Here is a 24,880-nt window from a genome sequence, read left to right on the forward strand (position 1 = left end):
GTAACACATGGCAAATGAAAATAAATTTTACTAAAACTGTAGTGACGTCCTTCACCAACTTCACGCCCTTTTCCCTGTTTAATTATGACTTCAATAACTCTCCACTTCATAGGACTTTCGAATATAAGTATCTCGGCGTTAAACTCACCACTAACATGTCCTGGGCGAAAAATATTAATTTCATAAGTACAAAAGCACAAAAAACACTTGGGTATTTGAGGAGAAAGTTAACTAATGCATCAAAAGAAACTAAGCTATTAATGTACAAATCTTTAATTCGCCCCCTAATTGAATGCATGTCTCCCGTCTGGAATCCTCATAAATGATGTGAAATTGATCAAATCGAGAGCATCCAAAGGAAAGCCATCAGGTTCATTCATCGTCGATATGATCGCTACTTTTCACCTTCTTGTGCGTTGTCCGCTTTGAATCTAACCTTCTTGTCCGTGCGCCGTGAGGTGGATTCACTGAAGTTCTTGCACTGCATCGTCAATTCACTTTATCATGTCACACCAAATCTCTACCTTACCCCTGATATTGCCAGATCAACCAGGAACCATCACAGCCTTAATCTTAAGCCATACTTCTCCCATACTAATAATTCCAAACACAGCTTTTTTCCTCGAACTATTGAACGTTGGAACTTAATTCCTGGCAAAACACGGTCTCTTCCATTAAACTCATTTTTAACAGCTATCAGTGCCACATGATGTTTTCTTTGTGTTGTGTTCATTGTACATTGCTTCAATTTATTAGTTACTGCCTACACGTTGTTCGCGCTATGTCTTCAACCATGTTAGGTGTAATCTTTTTGTCTGTGTATTGTTGTGTTTCTACTCCCCCCCCCTACCTCTCTTTGTGTGTTCCCGTCACACCTGTATCCACATAGGCCATTCCCAGAGGCAGTGTGTGGTTCTGCGAAGGTGGTCTTTCTTGATGCACGCGTTCCCATGCAACCTCCTGACAGGTGGAACCGAACACGAGGGACGCATTCGACTCCTGGATTCAATGTACCACCACTTCTGCCTAACTCCCACGACGTGTTTTCCGGAGTTCCCCGTAAACGGCACCCAAAACAGCAGTATTGACCCTGCGACCTTGTGTGTGCATCTGCCAGGGTGAAATTTCTCAGCGCCTGCTGCCACCTGCGGAGATGAGCGTCTGCCATTCAACCGCGCCTCGCTCTTTTGTCAACCGCGGGGTGACGCCGCAGCAGGTGTTCGCCTTTGGGGCATTTCCTTGGAACAAGATATGGAATCCACCTGGCCGGAAACGACTAGCCCGACAACACGCTCTTCTGGACACTTCCGAGTATCCAAGGGCCTCAGCGGATGAAGCGAGGTGACGACGCTGCAGGTGTTCGCCTTTGGGGCGTTTCCTCGAAACAAGATGTGGAATCCACCTGGCCTGACGGGCCACTTTTCGAGTATCCAAGCGCCTCAGCCGAGGAAGACAACGAAGCGGTGAACGACCTTGGAGCACCCGGACGAAGTCCCTACGATTGGTCGGAAAAGGCGGGAAGATCTCGGGAGGGTCTATTTGAAAGCGCTCGACACGGTCATCGGGGAGCCATTCCCGGAGCGACTCCCTGAGCGATTCCCTCAACGTTTCCCTGAGACTTCTCAGTTTTTAACCTTGTTTGTCATTTTTGTAAATAATGATGTAAATATGTGAATACTGTTTTTCCTTCACTTCCCCTACTCCCTGTCTCCGGCCCACGTTCCTTCCTCCTTCGGCACAGCGGTGGTGCTTCTGGACCCGATGCCTGGTGGAACACTACTAGCCCGGCAAAACATATAACAACTGGTTGGCAGCGGCGGGATCGTCCACGCCTGGTCCTGGCTTCAGCAGGGGTGAGCGCTTGACTTTATTTAAGAATCTGCCAGGCTGATAACTCAGGAAATTTATCACTACCTGTAGATTGTTTTTCTGCAAGTGCTCGCTTAAGCATTTCACGTAGCAGCTTGTTTTGAAAGTCCTCGTTCGGAAGTTGCCATGGATTTGAGAAAACTAAAGAAGCCAGATTTGATTTTGCTGTGCGAAGAGCTGGGTATTGAGGCCAGGAAAAGTCACAGAAAGCCGCAGCTGATTGAGGCTATTAAGGAATGTGGTGCTAAGGAGGAGGGTGACAAAATTTTGGAGACCTGGGAGGTCATTCAGGAGGGAATCAGAAGGGCTAAGGAGGAGGCTCTCAGGGTTGAAAAAGAACGCAAGGAGGAGGCCGACAGGATAGAAAAAGAACGCCTTTACCGCAAGGAAGCTGCTAAGAAGGAGGCTGACAGGATAGAAAAAGAACGACTTCGTCTCAAGGAAGCCAATGAAAGGCAACTTGCTCTAAAGCGTTTGGAGTTGCAACAAATTTTAGAGGCGAAGCGCGCCGAGAAGAATTCGATATTAAATCAGGAGGTTTCGGCGCGAAAAGAAATTAAAATCGTGAATGAAAACTGCGTGTCTTTGCCCATTGCCCGCGTCGCGATCGAGAGCCCGCTCGGGGTGCTTCTGACCGAGGCAGCCGTCTCCCAAAACCTGCCTAAGCCGATTTCCTCGATTTTGTCAAATCGCTTGGATATGCTGCCCAAAGAAAAGGGCCTTAGTTTTGGAGATAACGCTGCGCAGGTCCTCAGCATTTCGAAGGCTCGGGAATTCGCAGCGCCAGCAGAGCACGTAGTTGAAGAGGGCAACCTGAACCTGTAAGCCCGAAGCCTGTAAATTCTCACGGTGATTAGCTAGAGCAGGCTTTGTTACAGACAAACGATGAGACGAACGCCGGCGACTTAAGCCGTGACGGCTCCGCGTTACCTAATGACGAGCCAGCCCAGGACTTACTCACTTGTAGCACAGGGGTAAAGAGTACCGGCAGAAGTGCAGGCTATAGTGAGTCTTCCGAAGCAGGCGCAAGTGATGAGCGGTGGCTAGGTGAGGAACTAAATACGAATCTAGTGTTGCCCCACTTAGATGGCTTTCTCGAACTCCTTCGTGTGGACAGAGAAACGTTCACCGCTCAGCAAGAGAAAGACCAATCTCTACGCAACTTGAGTCACCAAAGTGACATAGGTGTGTCACGGAAGAACATACCTTTCCAGCTCCGTTCTGGCCGGCTATACCGCCAGTATAAGGATAGGAAAGGTATCCAACACGACCCACTTATTGCCCGCGTCGCGATCGAGAGTCCGCTCAGGGTGCGTCTGACCGAGGAAGCCGTCTCCCAAAACCTACCTAAGCAGCATCCCTCGATTTTCTCAAATCGCTGGGATATGCTGCCCAAAGAAAAAGGCCTCAGTTGTGAAGATAATGCTGCGCAAGTCCTCACCATTTCGAAGGCTGGAAAATTCGCAGTGCCAGCAGAGCACGCGGGTGAAGAGGGCAAACAGGACCCGGTAAGCCTGATAAATTCTCACGGTGGTGAGCTAGAGCAGGCACTTTTACAAACTGACGACGAGGCGGACGCCAGCGACTTAACCCGTGACGGTTCCGCGAATCGTAGTGACGCGCCAGGCAAATCAACAGCGAATGTTTCCACAGAGCGGCAGCGCTCAGAGGTGGCCAAACGGGAAGTGTTAATGAAGGGGAAAGTGGAGCTCATGTTGACTGCTGCACGAAAATCCGAACAACCGGGTACCCGCCCCAATTTGGCACCTCAGCGCTCAAGAGTTCGCACGCGCCGCATGAAAGGAACACAAGCTAGGAGGACGCAACGCGCGAACCCCATCCGAGAGAGGCAGATTCACTGGCACGGCATTCGCACTCGTTCGCTCCCTTCTCGCATTCTGCTTTCTGAGCGTGAGCTAAACTTCAGAACCGCGAGACTTGGACGAAGAACAGTGCAGGGTCCCAAGCTGAAGTTCCTTGCCTTGTGTCATTTTGCACCTGCTAGAGTAGCTATCGGACCGCGGCCGCGCAGGGGGCAGCTGAAGAATAGGAATCAGTAAATTCCTTGAGTCGCAACGCTCTTGTTGGGCGGATACGAGGCATACTCTCATATTGGGTTTAATGCTTGTTTTTTCTCTTTTGTTCATTTAACTGTCCTATGCGTAATGAGAGCGAAATTTAGGAGCTTGGCGTTGCGGGAGCATTCCGTTCACATGCGTTGCCGAAAGGTGCGAGTGATGGCAACGCTGATGGCCTCAGCCGAAGCTTCCGGTGTAATGCCCTTTCCTGACTCCCCAGACGTTAATCCGCTGGCCAAATTTGTATTTTTTTTTGCTTTAGCGGGAACCATTTTTTATCTGTTTTGTTTGTGTGTTCAGCAGCTCCACCTTCCCTTTATGCTCTCACGAGAGGTGGCTTTCTGTGACATAAACCGTGCTACGGCACTCCCCCAAAATTTTAGAAAATTTTCCTCCCGTTTGGCTAAACAAGCTCTCTGTATTCTGGTTTGGTCAAACTTGGAAACTTTCGGAGGCGGACGTAAATTTCACGCGACAGCTCATTTACTCGAAGGAGGTTTTGTTGACCGCAGACAGCTTGGCAGGTCTTAAAGTTGGTTTGGCGCTTTCTGCTTGTTGGGCTTTGTACCTTGCTGGTTGAGACCGTTACAGTTGTCAATGGAGCAAGAAGAACCTTTGGGCCCAGCTGTGACCAAAAGCCGAACGGACAGAACTCCAGGTCTCTGCGCGCAGCAGCGTTGGCTGCAGCCACTGCGAGACCCCTTCGGGCGGCGGACGTGCTGTTGTGTTTCTACCCCCCCCCCCCTAACTCTCTTTGTGTGTTCCCGTCACACCTGTATCCACATAGCCATTCCCAGAGGCAGTGTGTGGTTCTGCGAAGGTGGTCTTTCTTCATGCACGCGCTCCCATGCAACCTCCTGACAGGTGGAACCGAACACGAGGGACGCATTCGACTCGTGGATTCCACGTACCACCACTTCTGCCTAACTGCCCCGACGTGTTTTCCGGAGTTCCCCTTAAACGGCACCCAAAATAGCCATATTGACCCTGCGACCTTGTGTGTGCATCTGCCAGGGTGACATTTCTGAACGCCTGCTGCCACCTGTGGAGACGAGCGTCTGCCATTCAACCGCGCCTCGCTCTTTTGTCAACCGCGGGGTGACGCCGCAGCAGGTGTTCGCGTTTGGGGCATTTCCTTGGAACAAGATATGGAATCCACCTGGCCGGAAACGACTAGCCCGACAACACGCTCTTCTGGACACTTCCGAGTATCCAAGGGCCTCAGCGGATGAAGCGAGGTGACGACGCTGCAGGTGTTTGCCCTTGGCGTTTCCTCGAAACAAGATATGGAATCCACCTGGCCTGACGGGCCACTTCCGAGTATCCAAGGGCCTCAGCCGAGGAAGACAACGAAGCGGTGAACGACCTTGGAGAACCCGGACGAAGTCCCTACGATTGGTCGGAAAAGGCGGGAAGATCTTGGGAGGGTCTATTTAAAAGCGCTCGACACGTTCATCGGGGAGCCATTCCCGGAGCGACTCCCTGAGCGATTCCCTCAACGTTTCCCTGAGACTTCTCAGTTTTTACCTTGTTTGTCATTTTTTTGTAAATAATCATATAAATATGTAAATACAGTTTTTCCTTCACTTCCCCTACTCCCGGTCTCCGGCCCACGGTCCTTCCTCCTTCGGCACTGCGGCGGTGCTCCTGGATCCGATGCCTGGTGGAACACGCTACTAGCCCGGCAAAACGTATCAGTATATGTATCATCTTGTGTGTGTGTATTTTTTTCTAAATTGTTAGCCCCACTCCTGGAATAGCCACGATAGGGGCTGCAATATGTAAAAATAAATAAATAAAATAAATATGTATCTAATCCAACTAGCCCGCCAGATGCTGTTTTGAAAACACTGTTCGAGAAAGTTTTATACACAAACGCCATTGCCTTCCTGCTCTCGGTCTGGAGAAGGCACAAGACACAACCTGGAGGTTCGGGATTCTTGGCGACCTTGCACACTTGGTTTCCGTTGGAGGATATTAGACTGCATAAATGATTTCCTGTCCAACAATTCTTTTCATGTACCCTTAGGCTCAACCCTCTCAAGGAACTTCGTTTAAGAAATGGAGTATGTCAGGGGTGTCACACCTGTACGTCTCTTGAGACAAGCTGGCTAGAGCCTAAGAGCTGGAGTTCAACAACATTCGCGGGCGTAGTGTTTTCACCGGAATCAGCTCTGTTAGCACTCAAAGAAAATTTTTTTGCGGAATATTGAAAATAATTTGTTAACTGCTGCCATTTTTGTAGATTTCAGCAAGGCATTTCATTGCTTACGTCACAAAGTGCTCCTTAGTAAGCTGCTGGTGTATGGCATTCACAGTAATTGTTTGGCCCTCCTGCCTCCTGCCTCAGCCACAGGACTCAGTGTGTATATGTAAACGGTTATAAGTCCTCCCTTCTACCAATTACTCACGGCGTTCCACAAGGTAGCATATTAGGACCGTTTTTATTCAATACTAATATATGTGATCTTATAAACATAGATGCCATGGTTCAATTTATAATATATGCTGACGACAGTACCATACTTATTCCCAAGTACAATGTGGACCGACTAATAATAAAATGCAATGAAGTCCTTCAGAAGTTATCCATATGGTCTCAACTCAACGTAATTAAAATAAATACAATGAAAACCAAAGCAATTACGTTCCGTGCCCGTAATAAGCCAGTTGAAATACAGCAGTCTATTAATTTTCAGTGCACAAAACACGGAAATTGTGGCCGTTCATAATATCCTCGGTGTACATTTTCCCAGAACTTAAGCTGGGATGCACACACTCACTATGTGAGGAAAAAACTATCCTCAGCTGCAGGCATAGTATCACGTTGTCGGAGACTGATTCCAGTAAAAGCTGAACTTCAAGTTTGTAATGCTTTATTCAATTCCTATTTAAACTACTGTTCGTTGGTATGGGCCAAAACAAGAGAGACAAACTTACACAAACTCCATTTGTTACAAAAGAAGGTTATCCGCTACATTGGAAACATTGAACCAACATCCAGTACTAAAGATGTGTTTGTTTCCTTTAACATCATAAGGTTTGATGACTTATACAAATATCGATTACTCCAAACATTCTTTTTTTCCTCTACTGAAGTCCAGAACTTTCTGTCATCTCTGGCATTTTTAACACTACGTAGCACGGATATACACACAAGAAGTAAAGATGTCTGGGAAATCCCACACTTCCGCACATATTGTAAACATCAATCATTAGCACATAACCTGCCATCAATGCTTAATATGTACCAAAACTCAACTCGCCTCAACCCTAGGAAATTGCGCACGTACTTCCTAACATTGTGAAGCACATTGGATGTTATACTTAGTTTTTTCTCCTGTGCTTCCATTGTTTACATTTTTGTACTGTTATTTATGTCAACTGGTACTATTCCTAGCTCATTTTGGCGAATATGATGCATCACATACTGTATTATGTTGCCGCAACTAGTTTTTGCGTGCGGTGTGCATTGCATAGATGCACATTATTTTTTTGCTCAACTTCAGAGTTCTGCCATGTAACGGTCTCCTGGGCCCCGTCAAGCTGCTCACCCAGCTTTTAGCCCAGGAAACCATTGCAGCTCTTTCTGGGAAAAATAAAGATTGATTGATTGGTTGATTGATTGATAGATAGATAGATAGATATATTGAATGATTGATTGATTGATTGATTGATTGATTGATTGATTGATTGATTGATTGATTGATTGATTGATTGATTGATTGATTGATTGATTGATTGATTGAAAGGGTTCAGAGAGATTTGAGAACCCTCCTCCATGCGCACACCCCTGAAGAAGCCGGGCGCTGGGCCGGAGGTGGCTTGTAACCATTTTTGCCGGTGGTGGGTGTCCGCAGGTGGGTTCCGAACCAATTCGAACCAATGCCGAACCAATCAGCGGACGCCAAGACCAATTTTAAGGAGTACCCCCTTAGTTATAAAAATAATTATATTGCCAAAATCATTCCACAGTCCATTATGTGCTCTGTCTATGTCGATGCCCTTCAAACAGCATGGCAGCTTAGCAACTTGTTAGAGAGAGATACGACTCACAATAAAAAAAATTAGTGATCTGGACTGGAGAAAACAGGTTCAAGTTCTCCCCATGAACGGTTGCTGTTCTTCTCTCACTCAAAAGAGGTCTGCGTATTGATCCCACCCTGCACCGAAATGAAACACTACTTCCAGTAAAACAAGAACACAAATTTTTAAACATAACATTTCACAAAAGAAGACTACAATTCCTGCCGCATATTCCAGTTTCCTGAATGTGCTGAAAGTGCTGCCTAGAAAACGCTGGGGACCAGATAGAACATGATTTTACAAGTTCACCGGTATGTAGTACACTGTACCTTAAACTATGGATGCGTTGTCTGTCAGTCTGCGAGCCCATCGTAGTTCAAACAATTGGATTCTGAACAAAATCTTGGTTTGAGCCTCTCAACTCGTGCACGCAGAACATCCCCATAAATAGTCATCTTGATGTGGAAACAAATGAACACTTCCCTTGAAGAAAGGAGAACCATGATTATATGCTCATATCCCACAAAAGTACGGACCGCACTGGAACACCTATGCTACCCGATCGTTACAAAGTGCTCCTCCAAAACACTTTTCAACGTTAAACCCAAATCAACCACATCACTGCTTCTTCGCTTCGAGGTCAGTTCCCAGAAGTTAAACATGCTGGATAGCCTTCCTGAAGTCGCTTCAAGCCATTTCCCTCTACAGCCATGGTGCCGCTTTCCCGGTGCATGCAACTTCACTTTGAGACGCTTCCATAAAAAAGAAACACCACATTAACACATATTATTGAAATTCGTGGGGCTGGAAAGAAAAATATTTGAACTACACAGGATTTTACACTTACCGCTGAAAAGCAGCAGATTATGTCCGAAGCGTGGTAATACAAGGAAATTGGCACAAAATAGTAAGGCTGAAAAACTGTGCATACATTTTTAGAACCGAATGTTAACAGTCCCTGTGGCTGTAGACAGCATAATAAATTACAGTGTTGAAAAACAGCATAGGCTACACAGGTTCACTTAGTGTGCTCATAGCACTACATTTCAAAAATGCAATTGAACCCTTTAGAGGAAGCGTACTACATAACATATAAAAATTGTAATACAGCGGTATGTCATAAAATGCTTCTTGGTGCTCAGCCTTGTTGGAGTAGATGGAAATGAAAGAGCTAACTTGTGTGCTGCAAAAGCTCTCAGTCGTGCAATTCAGAAAGTAACCATGATCGTACAAATTCCATGAAATTAGTACATAAAAATCTGAAAGCTAGATTGCAGACAACTTGGGATAACGAATTAAATAAGCTGCACATTATAATGCTCATCCTTGGTGAATGAAGACCTGTAGGCACCAGTAAAGTTTCATAGAAGTATTTTTGTGTCGTTTCTGCACTGGACACACACACCTTATACCCAACCTCTTGCTGCCAAAATACGGCAAACCTGTTTGTGAGAAATATAGAGGTGAATTAACAATAAACCACCTAGTATGCACGTATAAAAACTTAAACACTAAAACACTCTTTTTTTCATTTTACAATAGGCACATTTGTTTACACTAAATGTTAGCGTTGAGTGAAGATACAGTTGTTGGCTTCCCGCTTGGTTTTAAGCCTTTAAAGAGAGCAGATGTTTTCAACAAATTAGAGTTGACAAATCTCAGTCAATTTTTTTACAATAAACATTTTTTAACCACTCCTGAGCTACCTTCTCATTCTTGAGAAGGCTGAGGTTTTATTTAATTTGTTGGGAGCCTAGAGATTCTTGCCTAGCCAAGGATTGTTGGTGAGGTTATCCGACACCGTTTAAAGTTTGTGGTATTAGCCCTTTCCCTTGTAGCTTCTAAGTAGTACGATGTAATTTATTAGGCCCTCAACACTACCAATGTTTTTCCACCTTTTTGCAAAATTTAGAACATATTTCTCTATACCTTAAGGTTGTCGCATAATAGCCACACATGCTTACGCTCCACTAATCCCAACACAACACGACAGCATTTAAATCTGTTTCCCCTGTTCCCTGTCCTACTCCAAATTTTTGATACAAGTATTGGTCTTGGATTTTTGCCACATTCATCTACTATGTCATAATGCCAAAAACTGACGATAAAGAAAGACTAGGATTGTAGAAGGCTACTTATCTTTCACGCTTTTTAATGTTGATTATGAGATTTCCAGTAAACTGTGCTCAAATCGGCTACAGCTTGCGATGCCTGCTTTCATTGGACCTCACCAAACATGCGTCTCGAGGGCATGGCTAACACAGTCTAACCTACATGTAGCCCGAACGGTGTTCCTTTTGCAGCATTATAGGTATAGCAGGGTAAGGGAAGGGGTGGGGGGGGAGGAGAGAAGGGTTTTTCCTTCATGCCCAAACCATGTAGAAGGTGTCGGCCACCTCCAAACAGAATGAGCAGCGGCCGTCAAAAGAAGAAATAAAGTGCTTGAGAACCGCCGGGCACAGCAGGGTGATTGTAAAGAGTCCGAAGAGAGTTCGTTCGCCAGCTTTACTAAGTCCCTTCAGAGGAACCGGATAGCGCCGGCGTTCGGAAGGATAGTTCTCAGTAATATCTTTAAAAGAAAGAAGAGAGCTGTTATCTGTGTTAAGGTCCTCCCAAAGGACGCCTGGTTCCCGGTGAGTGAGTGCGCGGGCTGCCTCATGAGGGGTTTCGTTACCGGGCATGCCTTGGTGGCCGGGGACCCATACGATTCAGCAATGATTTGGATCACCGTCTCGAGTACTGTGGTGAAGAATTTGGTGAGCGAGTGGAGTATCCAACCGAACTCAAAGTTACGACAGGCTCCGCGAGAGTCTGTGAGGATGAATTTAGAGTCGGGATGAGAGGCTGCGAGGGCGATCGCCACCTCCTCCGCGTGCGTTGAGTTCGGCGCTCTGAACGAGCGGCGGTCCGCCTGTTTTCCCTCGTGTATGACTGCAGCCGTGTACCATTCCCCCCTGGAGTGGTAGGGGCCTGCAATGTCGACGTAGAAGAGGTGTTTCTTCGAGCCATAGCGGCGGGGCAGGGCACCCGCCGTGTTTGACGCCGGCCATTGTGGTACCTCTTGTTCATCTTCGTCGGATGGGGTGGAACGTAGAGAGCGCGTCTCCACAGTACGGCCACTCGAACTTGCTCTATCGTAAAGTGATCATGTTTGATATGTAACTGGCCTATGAGGCGGCGACCGGACACGGTCTAGGCTGGTCGAGTGTATTGGGTAACGAGATGCGCCTCGCGAAGTTCCCGATAGGTGTTTACACACCCCCAACGCGAGAAGTCGCGCGTCCCTTATAAAAATTTCTATAGACAGTCCATAGACTGTCTATAGACTTTAGTCTATGAAGTCTATAGACTGTCTATAGACAAATCCTTTAGACTGGTCTATAGACAGTCTATAGATTTATGGCTATACACTTTTAGTAGACTTTTGTCTATAGATAGTCTATAGACAAATGTCTACTGAAAGTCTATAGGTCTACAGGAAGTCTATAGACACAGGTCTATAGACAGTCTATAGACGATCTATAGACTTATGCTCATACATTTCCTATAGAGCTGTCTATAGACCGTCTATAGACACTTGTCTATAGACGGACTATAGACGACCTATAGACTTATGGCCATCGACTTCCTGTAGATTACTGTCTATAGACAGTCTACAGACAAAAGTCTACTGGTCCAGTAGACATATGTCTATAGACTGTCTATAGACATTCCATAGATGTGTGGCCTGGCAGTGCTATAGACCTTTGTCTATAGACAGTCTATAGACCTCTGTCTACTAAACTATTAGTAGACCATTATCTATAGACTGTCTATAGACTGTTCACAATCATTGAAAAAGGTCACCAGACAGAGTTCACACATGAAACAATCAATATACTTACAAATTTAGTTTATTTCCAAGCTATCCAGGCTGCGAATATGCAATACATGCACCATAAGAATGCACCACAGTAACATAAAAGTTGAAAGTAACAGTCCGGCTAGTTTCCTCAGAAGCATTCTTGTGGCCTGTTGTCTGCAGTAAATCATCCGGGCATGTTCACCTGTACAGCACGAAGGAAAAAAATAATATAAGAGGAACTGAAAAAAAAAATTCCCATTCCATCTCTACACATGTGCTTTACAACGCAAGGCATATCCTGGCTATGCCATTCTAGAAAGGCAATCTTGATCTTTTGGTGTGGTTTTATGGGGTTCAAAGACCCAAGGCGACACAGGCTACGGCACGCTAAAGTGAAAGGCTGGAGAATAATTTCGGTCACCTGTGCAGAGTACACAGGCCTTTAGCATTTTGCCTCTATTAAAATGCGACCGCCTGGGCCGGAATCGAACCTGCATCTTTCAGGTTGCCATACGAACATGATAGCCACTGAGCTATCATGCCGGCTCAATCATTTCAGTAAATACACTACAGATTATAAGTGTCGTCATAAAACATTGTAACAAAGACCCCTAATCCCTGGAGCACTCTACTCTGAATCCAGTACTAATATTGATTTCTGTATGGCAATACTGTTACAGCCAATACTGATCTCTTTATGGCAATCCTTTTACACTATTTGTAACAGAAGACTTCGAACAATTGTGCCACATATCTGCATTGACTCGCAAGGAGCTGTTAAGAATGCCACCTCCATAAAATACAGATTCAGTGCACCTTACAGAGGGATGCAAAAAGGAGAATATTGCAGCATTTATTCTTATAACCGCTATAGAAGAAGCGCTTCAGAATACCCTGCGTGAATTAAGCCTGGTACACACGGCCAAATTTTTAACTGGCTCGGGTGTTGCATCGCTAAATGCACCTTGTAAAAAAGGTGCCTTTCGGCTACACTGCTGGCATATTCATGCTGTAATTTAACGAGTGAAATGTCATTTCGTGGTTCCTTTTTGTTCATATAATGTTTGAGTGCAGTACTTGCGTATTTAGATCAACGTTATCAGAAACATTCGTCTGCCACTACGAACAGCTGAAACAAGCGGCATACGCAGCAATGGATCTTGTCCATATGGCCTCGTCCTCTGGGTAAAGTACCACTCCTTTCATGGCGGACAAGTCGTTTACCCAGATTAGTGCATATGCGCCACCATAACCATTGCTGCGTATTCCGCTTGTTTCGGCTCTTCGTAGCGGCAGACGATGAATATTTCTGATAACTTTGATCTAAACATGCAAGTACTCCACTCAAACATTATATTAACAAAAAGAAACTATGAAATGCCATCTCACGCATCAAATTACAACATGAATATGCCAGCAGTGAAGGCACCTTTCTACAGGTGCATTTAGCGATGCAACACCTAAGCCAGTTAAAGATTTGGCCGAGTGTACGTAAGCCGATACTCAAACGGGCACAAGCTATACAAAACCAGCAGGCAGAAGCAACCAGTTCACCACAGATTTGCGCCTATAACTTGAAGCACAAAGACGGAACAGCATACTCGTACATCTGCGCGCGCTCTTAGAAACAAGCGGGTTGCAGCGCTTCCATGCTGTGCTCATTATTCAGAAAACTAATACAGTACACAGAGGCTGCAGCTGCGCCGTTTCAAAAGCAGTCGCGAGGTTGAGACAGCAAATTACTGACTGTCACGATAAAATACCGCCTGAAATTCACTTAGTTTTTCCTTCAAGTGCAGCTTCAACAGCGCAGTAAAGAGGTGTGTTTCTTGCATGGAGGCAGCTAACCCAACGCTGCTACAAAAATCAGCGAAAGCATTCAACGTGCTCAAAGTAGGAAGTACTTCAATGAAACAATTAACGCCTTCAACAGGCGCAGCTATAATAACACGAGAGCTTAATTTAATTTTAGGCGCAAATAAGCGGCGAGTCACATCGGCGCTTTCGTAACGTAGCAGTCTGAAATCAGAAACACATACTTTGCCTCTCGCGCAAATGGTATTCTAGAAATCTGTGCACGCGTGAGCGGGATTCATGAACGAACCACTCGGAACGAAATGTAAGCCACCTCTTGTCGAGCCGACCTTTACCCAGCTTTCAAAATGAAGTGCCCGCAAGCCAGCGGCGGCGGCCAACAGCTCCGATGACAGACACGGACGAATCCATACGTGTGCAACGAAGGGGAGATGGTTTGGTTTATGGGGTTTAATGTCCCAAAGCGACTAAGGCTATGAGAGACGCCGTAGTGGAGGGCTCCGGAAATTTTGACCACCTGGGGTTCTTTAACGTGCACTGACATCGCACAGTACACCAAGGGGAGATGGGATGAAGCTCGTGGGTTCTTCGCGGTGTTTGAGCACGACGGCCATTCGCGCCGGCAACGAATTTTATTCACCCATCACACTATAAGCATTCCTCCAGCGCCGCTTGAATACAACTTTGACAAACGTCTCGCGCTCCAGTCTATAGCGTTACAAGACACCTTTGCTGAAACGTCGGCGTCCACGACGCGCACCGAGCGAGCGTCCATACGTAGCAAGCAATGCACACCTCAAAAAGAACAGCACTCCATGGTCCAGAGAGGCGATAACACAAAGATAAGAAAATAAATGTAATCCACCACTGAGCGAGACTGTATGTAAGTACGTTTTCGGAGGTGCAAAGTAAATTGAGCTCACACGGCGCCAACTAACACAAAGTTCCATTTCGGCCGTCATTCACAGGCTAAACGACATTTCTGGCCGCGCATCTACCTTGAAACACGAAAAATCTAGTAGACAGCTCGCGAGGAGCGGCTTATCATCAAGGGCATCGCACAGACTGCCTTTCCGCGCGTTAGTAAAGACAGCGGGACAGAGATAAGCGGCATTAGTCGAGAACCCGATGGCTTCCTCCTTAGAAACGAAGATAGGACAAGATAGGACGTTTGTAACTGCGCACATAATCTGTTCTGCACACACAGCTCTGCTTAGAGTAGTTTAGGAGACCAAATGAATAAAATATAAACGTGTAGACTTACCGTAAGCGGACGATGAAGCTGGATTTTGAAGAAAACGTAATCCGCGAAAAACACTCCAACGCCATTGATGTAGCCACGCACAGGGTTTTTTGCAGCCCGAATGATTTTCCGCCGTCTCGCGGTAAAATGGGTAAAACGTGAAACAGAAACCCATTTCACGGTCGTATCTTTATCGCTCGCACTCTTGCCGTGTGCAGCTTCATCTGATATCCAAGACCACAGAAGGCAATTGGTTTACAAGCTTAAATTCTTCGCTTACCCTCTAAAAATCTTATTGTTTTTGTGAAAACAGAACCGAAATCTAACTTCTTGTCGGTATACGCGCCGCATCTCTCACCGAATAGTATGTTGTACAATTCTCAAATAATAATTATAAGGTTGCATAGCACAACGTCTTTTTTGCGTGTGTTCGTGTTTAGAAAACTTATATGCGCCACATCAGCGTGTCATCGGCTCCGAAGCAACAGGTGCAAGGGTAGGAACGAAAAAATACTGGCTTTGTGACTGTTGCGTCGCAGCACTTATTCACGTGAATACAAACTGCAAAGGTAGAAATGGCAGATGTTAATCGCACAGAGGACCAGGCTCTTTGAGATTAATCTAAAGTGTTTCTAAGGCATGGGCGCTTCCTTGAATTCTCACACCCATATTTCCCCCTTTATCTTCAGGACGTTTTAAAGAGAAATGTAGAACCTTTGATGAAATGTTTCTGATTTCAGCGCGTTGGACAGTAACGATCGAAAGATGGAATGGAATTGTGTAGAGCGATTCCTTTAAGGGACAGCGTATTCGTTCGATGTAGTACAGTTTGCGGGCGCCCTTAGTTCAAGAACGGCTGCTTTTCCTCGGCTTACTTGTTAGCATTAATATCTAATTGTATTGACAATATACGTCAGGGTATAACGAAAAGGAGCTTGTCAATGCTCCTGAAAACAATATACAGGGGGGTGTTGTAATGGCCTTACGCAGTACTTTTTATTTTCCGTAATAGCGAAGGAGGTGGGGGACTCCCGACATAGTTGCGGTCACTAGATGCAGGTCCCCTCAACATGCAGTTCAAAAATGAATTGACATTGTTCTGCACTTAGTCGAAAGTCAGTGTATCGAACATTGTTAGATAAAATTACGATTGTTATAGAATGGTCTATAGGCAGTAGACTATCTATAGTGTGCAGTCTATAGACGAAAGGAAATTGAGGTTTTTGTAGACTGTAGTCTATAGAGAGTCTATAGACCGTCTATAGACAAAAGTAAATCGAAGCAGCTATAGACCTTGGTCTATAGAGAGTCTATAGACCGTCTATAGACGAAAGGATATTGTGGCAGCTATAGACCTTACTCTATAGACCATCTATAGACGAAAGAAAATTGAAGCAGTTATAGACTTTAGTCTATAGAGAGTCTATCGACAAAAGAAAATTGAGGCAGCTATAGACCTTAGTCTATAGACCGTCTATAGACGAAAGTAAACTGAAGCAGTTATAGACTTTAGTCTATAGACAGTCTATAGACAAAAGGAAATTGAGGCAGCTATAGACCTTAGTCTATAGCGAGTCTATAGACCGTCTATAGACGAAAGGAAATTGAAGCAATTATAGATTTTAGTCTATAGACAGTCTATAGACAAAAGGAAATTGAGGCGGCTATAGACCTTAGTCTATAGCGAGTCTATAGACCGTCTCTAGGCGAAAGGAAATTGAAGCAATTATAGACTTTAGTCTATAGACAGTCTATAGACAAAAGGAAATTGAGGCGGCTATAGACCTTAGGCTATAGCGAGTCTATAGACCGTCTATAGACGAAAGGAAATTGAGCCAGCTATAGACTTTAGTCTATAAAGTGTCTATAGACAGCCTATAGACAAAAGGAAATTTGAGCCAGCTATAGACTTTAGTCTATAAAGTGTCCATAGACAGTCTATAGACAAAAGGAAATTGAAGCAGCTATAGACCTTAGTCTATAGAGAGTCTATAGACAGTCTATAGGCGAAAGGAAAATGAGGCAGCTATAGACCTTAGTCTATAGAGGGTCTATAGACAGTCTATAGACGAAAGGAAATTGAGGCGGCTATAGACCTTTGTGTATAGAGAGTCTATAGACCGTCTATAGACAAAAGGAAATTGAAGCAGCTATAGACTTTAGTCCATAGATTTTCTATAGACTGTCTATAGACAAAAGGAAAAGTCTATAGGATGGCTATCGAGTCTATAAACAGTCTATAGCAAGTCTATAGACCATTTTTATAAGGGGTTAGAAGTGGAGATCTGGAGGTGGAGGGCTCTCTTGAAAATTTTGCGGAGTACAACTTCCAAGCAATCTCTGTCATGTTTCAGTAAACGAAGCTATACGGACTGCGTACAGTACTCGACTAGTTACGAAGGCATGCGCGAGCCGCATCGCATCCTTACTTCGCAACTCTCCTCGCTTGCTGGAAATGCGCCGAACCATTCGGCCCACCTGGTCGCCGGCTTAGCGGAGTTTGGCAAGTGTTGCGTCCGCTTTACGATGTTGAATAATGAAGAGACCAAGTATTCGAAGCTCGTTCGCTTCACGGATGAGGCCGCGGGCGAGAGAAAGCTGAACGAAAATTTTGCGTTTCGGAGAAGATCGAATAGGCACAAATTCAGACTTGGATGGGGAGCACTGGAGGCCGCAGTTCATGGCATATTGGTCAACTATGCTCGCTGCTGCTTGCAGGCATTCCTTCATCTCTCCTATGTTTCCCGTAGTGGCCCAGATGATCAAGTCGTCGGCGTACAGCGCATGCTGAACACCGCCGTAACAACCAGGTGTGCCGGAGGCTGCCGGCTCGAGACGAGGCCGGCGATTGCTCTCCGACTGCGGCGAAAAACAGGTGGATTAGCTTGGGTGGCCAATATTTGGAAGGCAGTGAGTGTGGCTGGAGCCCTGTGATAAACAAACAGTGAATAAGACTGGCTGGGAAATATTGAATAAGCGGTGAGCTCGGTCGGCTGCCTTTGATGGATAAGCCAATGAGGAATCTTGGATGACTAATATTGAATAGCCGAACAATGCCAATGAAGCCAGGGAATCAGCTTGTATTTGTTTTAAAGCATTGGGTCGATGCTTCTTTGAGAAGGGAGTAATGCTTCGATTCTTTTTAGTGCTTAATTGTTTGTTGATTCTTCCCAGCTGCCAGCACACTGCTTCATCTCTTTTTGATTCAAGAGACGACTAGATTTACCGCGACTGTTCGCATCCAGGCGGAACCGATTATACGTTGTATCAGCTTTAAAAAGAGCACGGCCGAGAGTGGCGGGAATTCTGTGCGACGACGGACGAGCACGCTTGTTGCTACGCCGCCGCCGAGTAATGCAGTCCAATGTGGGCGCAGGTCAAACCCGAAAAAAAAATTTTTAGAAGGACATTTTGCTGTCTTCTTGACTGCCTGGACTTCCGTCACCACTACGTGACAATACATTTTTTAAGGTATGCCCCACAAATCTTTTTTGTATAATAGGGACAATTATGCGGAACGCATTAACAGGATTTTCCGACGATTAACGCCTTTCAATGAGTTGTGTTTCCGGCAGCGCCTGGAGTGCATGGTCGATCCGTGGGGTGAAATAGAGCCCCACTTCAGGAGAGACTCCGGTTCTCCTCAAGCAGCCTGTACGTAGTACATGCAATCCACTGTATTGGTCGACTGTTTGAAGGCATTTAAGGATATATTGCCGCCAAGCCTCAGTCCGCGCCTTAATAGTTCTCCATGGCACCGGCAGAACCGTATGTCTTTGCTATCCATCATTTCTTTAATAATATGTCGCCAGGGTAGATGCCAGAAAAACCCTTTCCGGTTCATCAAGCCAGGGCTCTGGTTGGATTAAGGTTTAGCGTGCCAAAGCTAGGGCTTGAAGGGAGCGAAATATTGCGACTACATTATAGACTAGCCGTGTGAATAGAACCTTTGTTATTCGCAAAAATGAGGCGATAGAGGCTTGAAAGACGAAGGCGCTAACTGCTTGCATGCATTTTTTTCGGCATTCTTCATAATGTAAACTGTGGTGAAGCACTTTGTTCAAGTATATAAGTTTGTCATGAAGTACCATCTTCATATTGAAACCGAGTGTACTGTCATGAGCAATATGAGCAGGAACACGAGAGCTCGTGGCAGATAGCCGCAAACACTCCTTGTGGCGACGCATGGCGGCCGCTTTCAGCAAAACAGTCGAGAGGGTTCAGTGTTGCGCTTTCTTCCTGCCCCCCCCCCCCCCCCGCCTCACGTATTTCTCCAAAACGAGGATCATTATGCCTACGCCTGCACCTGAAAGAGGTAACTCCTAATCACTGCAGGGTATGGCAATGCGTGTCAGTGCTCATCGCGCTGCCCACTACTGTCCCCGAGCCAAAACCTCTTTGAACAGAGTGTAAGCCTTCAATTTATTTATTCAAATACCCTAAAGGCCCGAGCGGGCATTACATAGGGGGGGACAACAGTAAAACAAAGCAAGAAAAATTTCCGATGAGTACAAAATTCGTTGGCCGGGAACACATTGTTGAAAAGCATCAAACACTCAAAATATAAAGGCCCATGACAAAGAACACTCAGGTTTCCTTCAAAAGCAGTGCTTCAACAAGAATGCAAAAAATATGAAGGTTACAGCTCGAAGTGACGTTTTAGAGCGGTTACAAACGCTTCGTAATCATTGGCAGACGCAATGGTGCCAGGGAGTAGATTCCATTGACGGATGGCGATGAGGAGAGGCGAATGAAAGAAGAGATTAGTTCTAGCAAAAATGGGTTCTACTTTCAGTTGGTGATCAATGCGTGGGAATATCCGATGAGCCGGCTTGATATGGTACGAAGCAAAAGAAGAATGACTGTGATATAATTTGTAGAAAAATGACAGTATGGAAACCATTCTCCGTTTTTCGAGAAGAGGTAAATTTAGAGCTTTTTTTATTTCAGTTACACTCGCTGATCGCGAGTAGTTCTTCGATATGAACCGGGCGGCTTTATTTTGCAGGGACTCCAATTTTGTTACTAGGTATGCTTGATGGGGGTTCCAGATCAAAGAGGCGTAATCCAATTTCGAGCGAACTAATGTAGTGTATGCTAATAGCTTTGTGTCTGGATTAGCTAAACGCAGGTTACGTCTGAGGAAGCCGAGTGTTTTGGAAACTTTGTTAATAACCGTATCGATGTGCCTGTTCCATGAGAGGTCAGCTGCTAAATGCAAACCTAAATATTTTACGATGGGTGCCGATTTTACTCGCACATTGTTCAAAGTGTAACGACAAGGTTCGGCGCTAGATATTGCGGTAAATCTAACAACTTTTGTTTTTGAGGCGTTAATCTCCATTTGCCATTGTGTGCACCAGTCATTAATTTGGTTAAGGTCTGATTGTAGACGAGTAGAGTCGGAAGGATCAGTAATCTGTCTGTATATCACGCAATCACCTGCAAATAATCTGACCGTGGAATTTAGGTTATTACTTATGTCATTAATATAAACTAAGAACAAGATAGGTCCGAGTACAGACCCTTGCGGTACTCCAGATTTAACGGGGGAGAGGGACGATGAATGCCCATAACAAAGACTGTTTGATACCGACTGGCCAAAAAACTCTTGATCCAAGAAATAATTTTAGGATTTAAGTTCAGATTTCAAGTTTATTTATTAGACGTATGTGTGGGACATTATCGAATGCTTTGGCGAAATCTACGAATACGGCGTCTATTTTAGAGTGAGCATGAACAGCGTGATGAAGGTCAGTGATCAGTTCAAACAGCTGTGTTTCGCAAGATCGACCGTGTAAGAAGCCGTGCTGATTGACAAAAAAGAAGTTATGCTGTAAAAGATAACCCATGATGGCAGATGAGAGTATGTGCTCGAGTAATTTGCAGCTGATGTTAGTTAACGAAATGGGCCTGTAATTTGAAGGGTTAGAAGCATCGCCAGATTTAAAAACGGGAATGACACGCGCAATTTTCCAGTCGTTTGGAACACAACCTGTGTCAATGGATTGCTGAAAGATAGCAGCTAAGATGGGGCATATTGCAGGTTTTGCTATTTTGAGTAATTTAGGACAGATCCCATCGAGGCCGGGTGCGGAGTTAGCGGGTAGACGGTCTATGGCAGAGGATACACCCTCTGGCGTGACAGTTATGTCGGGCATAGTTGAATGCAACTTTGTAAATGTCAGGTCAGAAGGTTAAGGGCTCTCATCTATGAACACTGAGCAAAAAAATTGGTTAAATTCCTCTGCTACCTCAGGGGAGGTAAGGAGCTTGCCTTCTTTAGTTGTTGACACTTAGGAGTTGGAACTGTAATTTGGATTAACAACTCGCCACAACTTTTTAGGATTGTTCTTTAACAGATGCGAAATGTCATGGTTATAAAACTTGTCTTTCGCGTCTTCAATTTCATTTTTGCACAGTTGCGCATGTGTGCGGTATTGATTCCAATCGCGCGCAGATCCTGACACTTTATATTTCGCGTACAACCTTTTCTTTTTGTTTATACATCTTTTGACGCTCCTTGTGAACCATGTGCTTTCTGTAGATGTGGTGATGGTGACTTTGGGCACGTACTTATCTTTTAACAAAGTTAGTTTGTCGCGAATAAGAGACCAGTTCTCATTGGCATCCCGTGAACCGAAAGAATGAAAAACATCGGCCGAAAATGGTGATAGTTCATTGAGCAGCATATCAACATTTGCCCTTGCATAGTCAAATATAACTTTCTTTGCCTTTTCTGGTTTATTCCTGGCTACTGTGAAATCGCACTGCAAAATCATGTGGTCACTGACACCATCGAGCACGTTTACAGTTGTCTTGTCGGGTTCCGTTGTCAGAACAAGATCTAAAAGTGAGTCACCAGGCGTAGGTATGGAAACTAGTTGATGCAGATCAAAAAGTGAGAGCACATTTATTTATTTATTTATTCAATAAACCCCTAAAGGCCCTCAGTCGAGGATATTACATAGGGGGGAGCAATGACACACAACGCAAAATAATATTGAGCAAGCGCCAATGTGCAATACATAAGAACAGAAAGCACATGTAGAAAACAAAAGAAATAAACAAAAACCTGTAGTATACGTTGTAATTTACACGAAAAAAAGAACAGATAGTGTTTTAGAGGCATAACAACCGCAGGAACAAAACAAAATAACAGAAAAGCTGAATGCAGCATGTGGTACAATCAATTAGTGAAGCTAAACAGACATTTGGGTAAGAAGGTCCTGAAACTTATTAATATCCCGTTCAGAAGCAATGTGTGATGGAAGAATATTCCAGTCGACTATAGTACGTGGTATGAAAGAGTTAGCAAACGAAGAAGTGTGGCATGATATGCATTTAACTTTCAGCGGGTGGTCGCGACGTGGAAAAAAAGATTCAGGTGATTGAAAAAAATCGTCATGGAGCAGAACATGATGGTAAAGTTTATGGAAAAAGGTCAAGCGTGATAGTTTGCGGGGATGTGATAACGTATCAAGTTCGGCGCGAGCCTTTAGTGCGGTGACGCTAGTATGACGAGAATAATCAGAAAAGATGAATCTAACGGCACGGTTTTGCAAAGATTCCAAGTCATCAATAAGGTATGCTTGATCCGGGTCCCAGATGGCCAACGCATATTCGATTTTAGGCCGCATTAAGGTAACATATGCAAGTTTTTTCAGGTGGAAAGGCGCTTGTTTAAGGTTACGTTTTAGAAGACCCAGAGAGCGGTTAGCAGCTGCAAGAATATGGCTAAGATGGTAATTCCATGTTAAATTAGACTGAAGGTGTAGTCCCAAATACTTGTAGGAAGTAGAAAGTTCAACCGGGTTATTAAGGAGAGTGTAAGATGTTGGGATGCGACAAGACTTGCGAGTGAAAGAGACAAGTTTAGTTTTAGAGGAATTAAGGGTCATTAACCAAGACGAACACCACTTACTAATGGAATCTAAATTAGTTTGCAAAGATTGGCGGCCAGAGTCTTTAGAAATGCTACGGTATATAACACAATCATCAGCGAATAATCTGATTTTGGATGATACGCAGGCGGGTAAGTCATTTATGAAGATTAGAAAAAGTAAAGGACCCAAAACGCTACCCTGGGGAACACCGGACGAAACGGGTGAGGAGGACGAAAGATGATTATTGACAGAAATGAACTGAGATCGGCATGCAAGAAAAGCTTTAACCCAGGCAATAACATCGGAATGAATGTTCAAGTGGGTTAGTTTGAGCAAAAGTCTGTAATGGGGGACCCGGTCAAATGCTTTAGAAAAGTCAAGGAATAGCGCATCGACTTGTTTGCCTGCGTCTATTGATGAAAAGAGGTCGTAAGTGAAGCCGGAAAGTTGAGTGTCACATGAGAGACCCCTTCGAAATCGATGCTGGTATTTGAATATGATGTTGTGGTGCTCAAGATAGCTGATAATATTAGTGTAAACAACATGTTCCATTAGCTTAGATATGGAGCTAGTTAAGGATATTGGACGATAGTTCAGAGGATTAGAGTGGTCACCAGATTTGAATATGGGTATTACTTTAGCTACGCGCCAATCGCTAGGAATCGATCCAGATGATAATGACTTAGAAAAGAGTGATGACAATACTGGGTAAATGCTCTCAGAAATGTTTTTAAGAATCTTGTTGTTAAAGCCCAGAGCATCAGAGCTAGAAGTTAGTTTAACATTATTCAGGAGGGATTTAATTCCTTCGTCATTAATAACTAAATGGGGCACAGAAACCTCAAGAAATTGATCTAGGATGGGAGCTGTAGCGATGTCTTCTAAAGTAAATACGGATGAAAATGCTGAAAGAAACATCTGAGCACATTCGGATGCAGGAATTGGAGTGTTATTCGAGTCAGTAAGGATAATGTCATCAGAGCTGCGGGGATTAATAACGCGCCAGAATCTACGTGGGTTATTGGTGATGATTGTTGGCAAAACATTGCTGAAGAATTCCCTGCGGGTTTATTTTAGTAATACTTGGTATTCTTTATCGCTTTGCTTATACCTTTCAAGGGAATGAGAAGTTCGATGCGCTTTGGCTTGTCTGTACAGACGTTTTTTCTTATTATTCGCTCTACGAAGCCTGAGATCAAACCAGGGTACACTTGGGTTGCACTTTATCGATATAAGAGGAATGCAATCATTGATGAGGTTAGTAAGTGTAGTTTTGAACAACATCCAGTTTTCCTCAACAAAATGAGAGGACCAATAAGAAAGGTATTGCACTGAGAAGGTGGTTAAGTTGTGAAAGTTAGCCCTGTTGTAGCATCTTATCTTTTTTGGAACAGTTGTTCTTTCGCTGAGCAGATAGTTGATGTGCCCGGTGATAATGTCGTGATCGGAAAGGCCTTCATGATGAATGATATCTGAACAAATATTTGGGTCACTGGCTAGGAAGAGGTCCAGAATGTTTGAGGAATGCATCGATGACAGAGTAGGTTGAGAGATAATTTGAGATAACGAAAAGTCGAGACACGTCTGTATGAAGGCATGGGCTTCTTTGCCACTAGGAGGGGCAGACAACATATCCCAGTTAATGTTGGGAAAATTAAAGTCACCGAGAATGAGTAAAATAGAATTCGGGAAACGTGCACACACTTCACCTAATATGCAATGTAATTCTTCAGCAAAACCGTCACACATGTCAGGAGGACGGTAAAATACTCCAATTATAAGGTTAGCAATGCCGCATTTTAAAAAAACAAACACACATTCAATGAAAGAGGTGACTATTACAGGTATAGCTACAATTTCCTTCTTAATTGCAATGAGGACACCTCCTCCTCTCCGGATCTTCCTATCGCAACGAAAAATATTAAAGCAGGATTCACTCAGCAGAACACTACTGTCTGGAAGAGCATCGTGCAACCATGTTTCCGTTAAGGCAACAATCGTGGCGGAATTAGAGTCAATGAAGGAAGAAAGAGCAGCGGCTTTAGGAACAACGCTTCTGATGTTAGTGTAAAGAAAAGAAGCGTGAAAGAAGCGTGAATGCCAGAAAATTCTGGCATTC

The 24,880-nt window shown here is 44.6% G+C and overlaps 1 long non-coding RNA gene across 1 annotated transcript; it reads right to left on the minus strand.

The window, feature by feature from the left end:
- Nucleotides 1–11,850: 11,850 nt before the first annotated feature.
- On the minus strand, nt 11,851–14,966 carry LOC149344830 (uncharacterized). Its single transcript, XR_016282796.1, has 2 exons — nt 14,897–14,966; nt 11,851–12,019 (listed from the first exon to the last, which is right to left on the minus strand). It is a non-coding gene; the product is annotated as an uncharacterized LOC149344830 (long non-coding RNA).
- Between the last annotated feature and the right edge of the window lie 9,914 nt (nt 14,967–24,880).

The sequence above is a fragment of the Amblyomma mixtum genome, chromosome 5, assembly GCF_055824585.1.
Source record: "Amblyomma mixtum isolate Tamu chromosome 5, ASM5582458v1, whole genome shotgun sequence".
Taxonomy (NCBI): Eukaryota; Metazoa; Arthropoda; class Arachnida; order Ixodida; family Ixodidae; genus Amblyomma; species Amblyomma mixtum.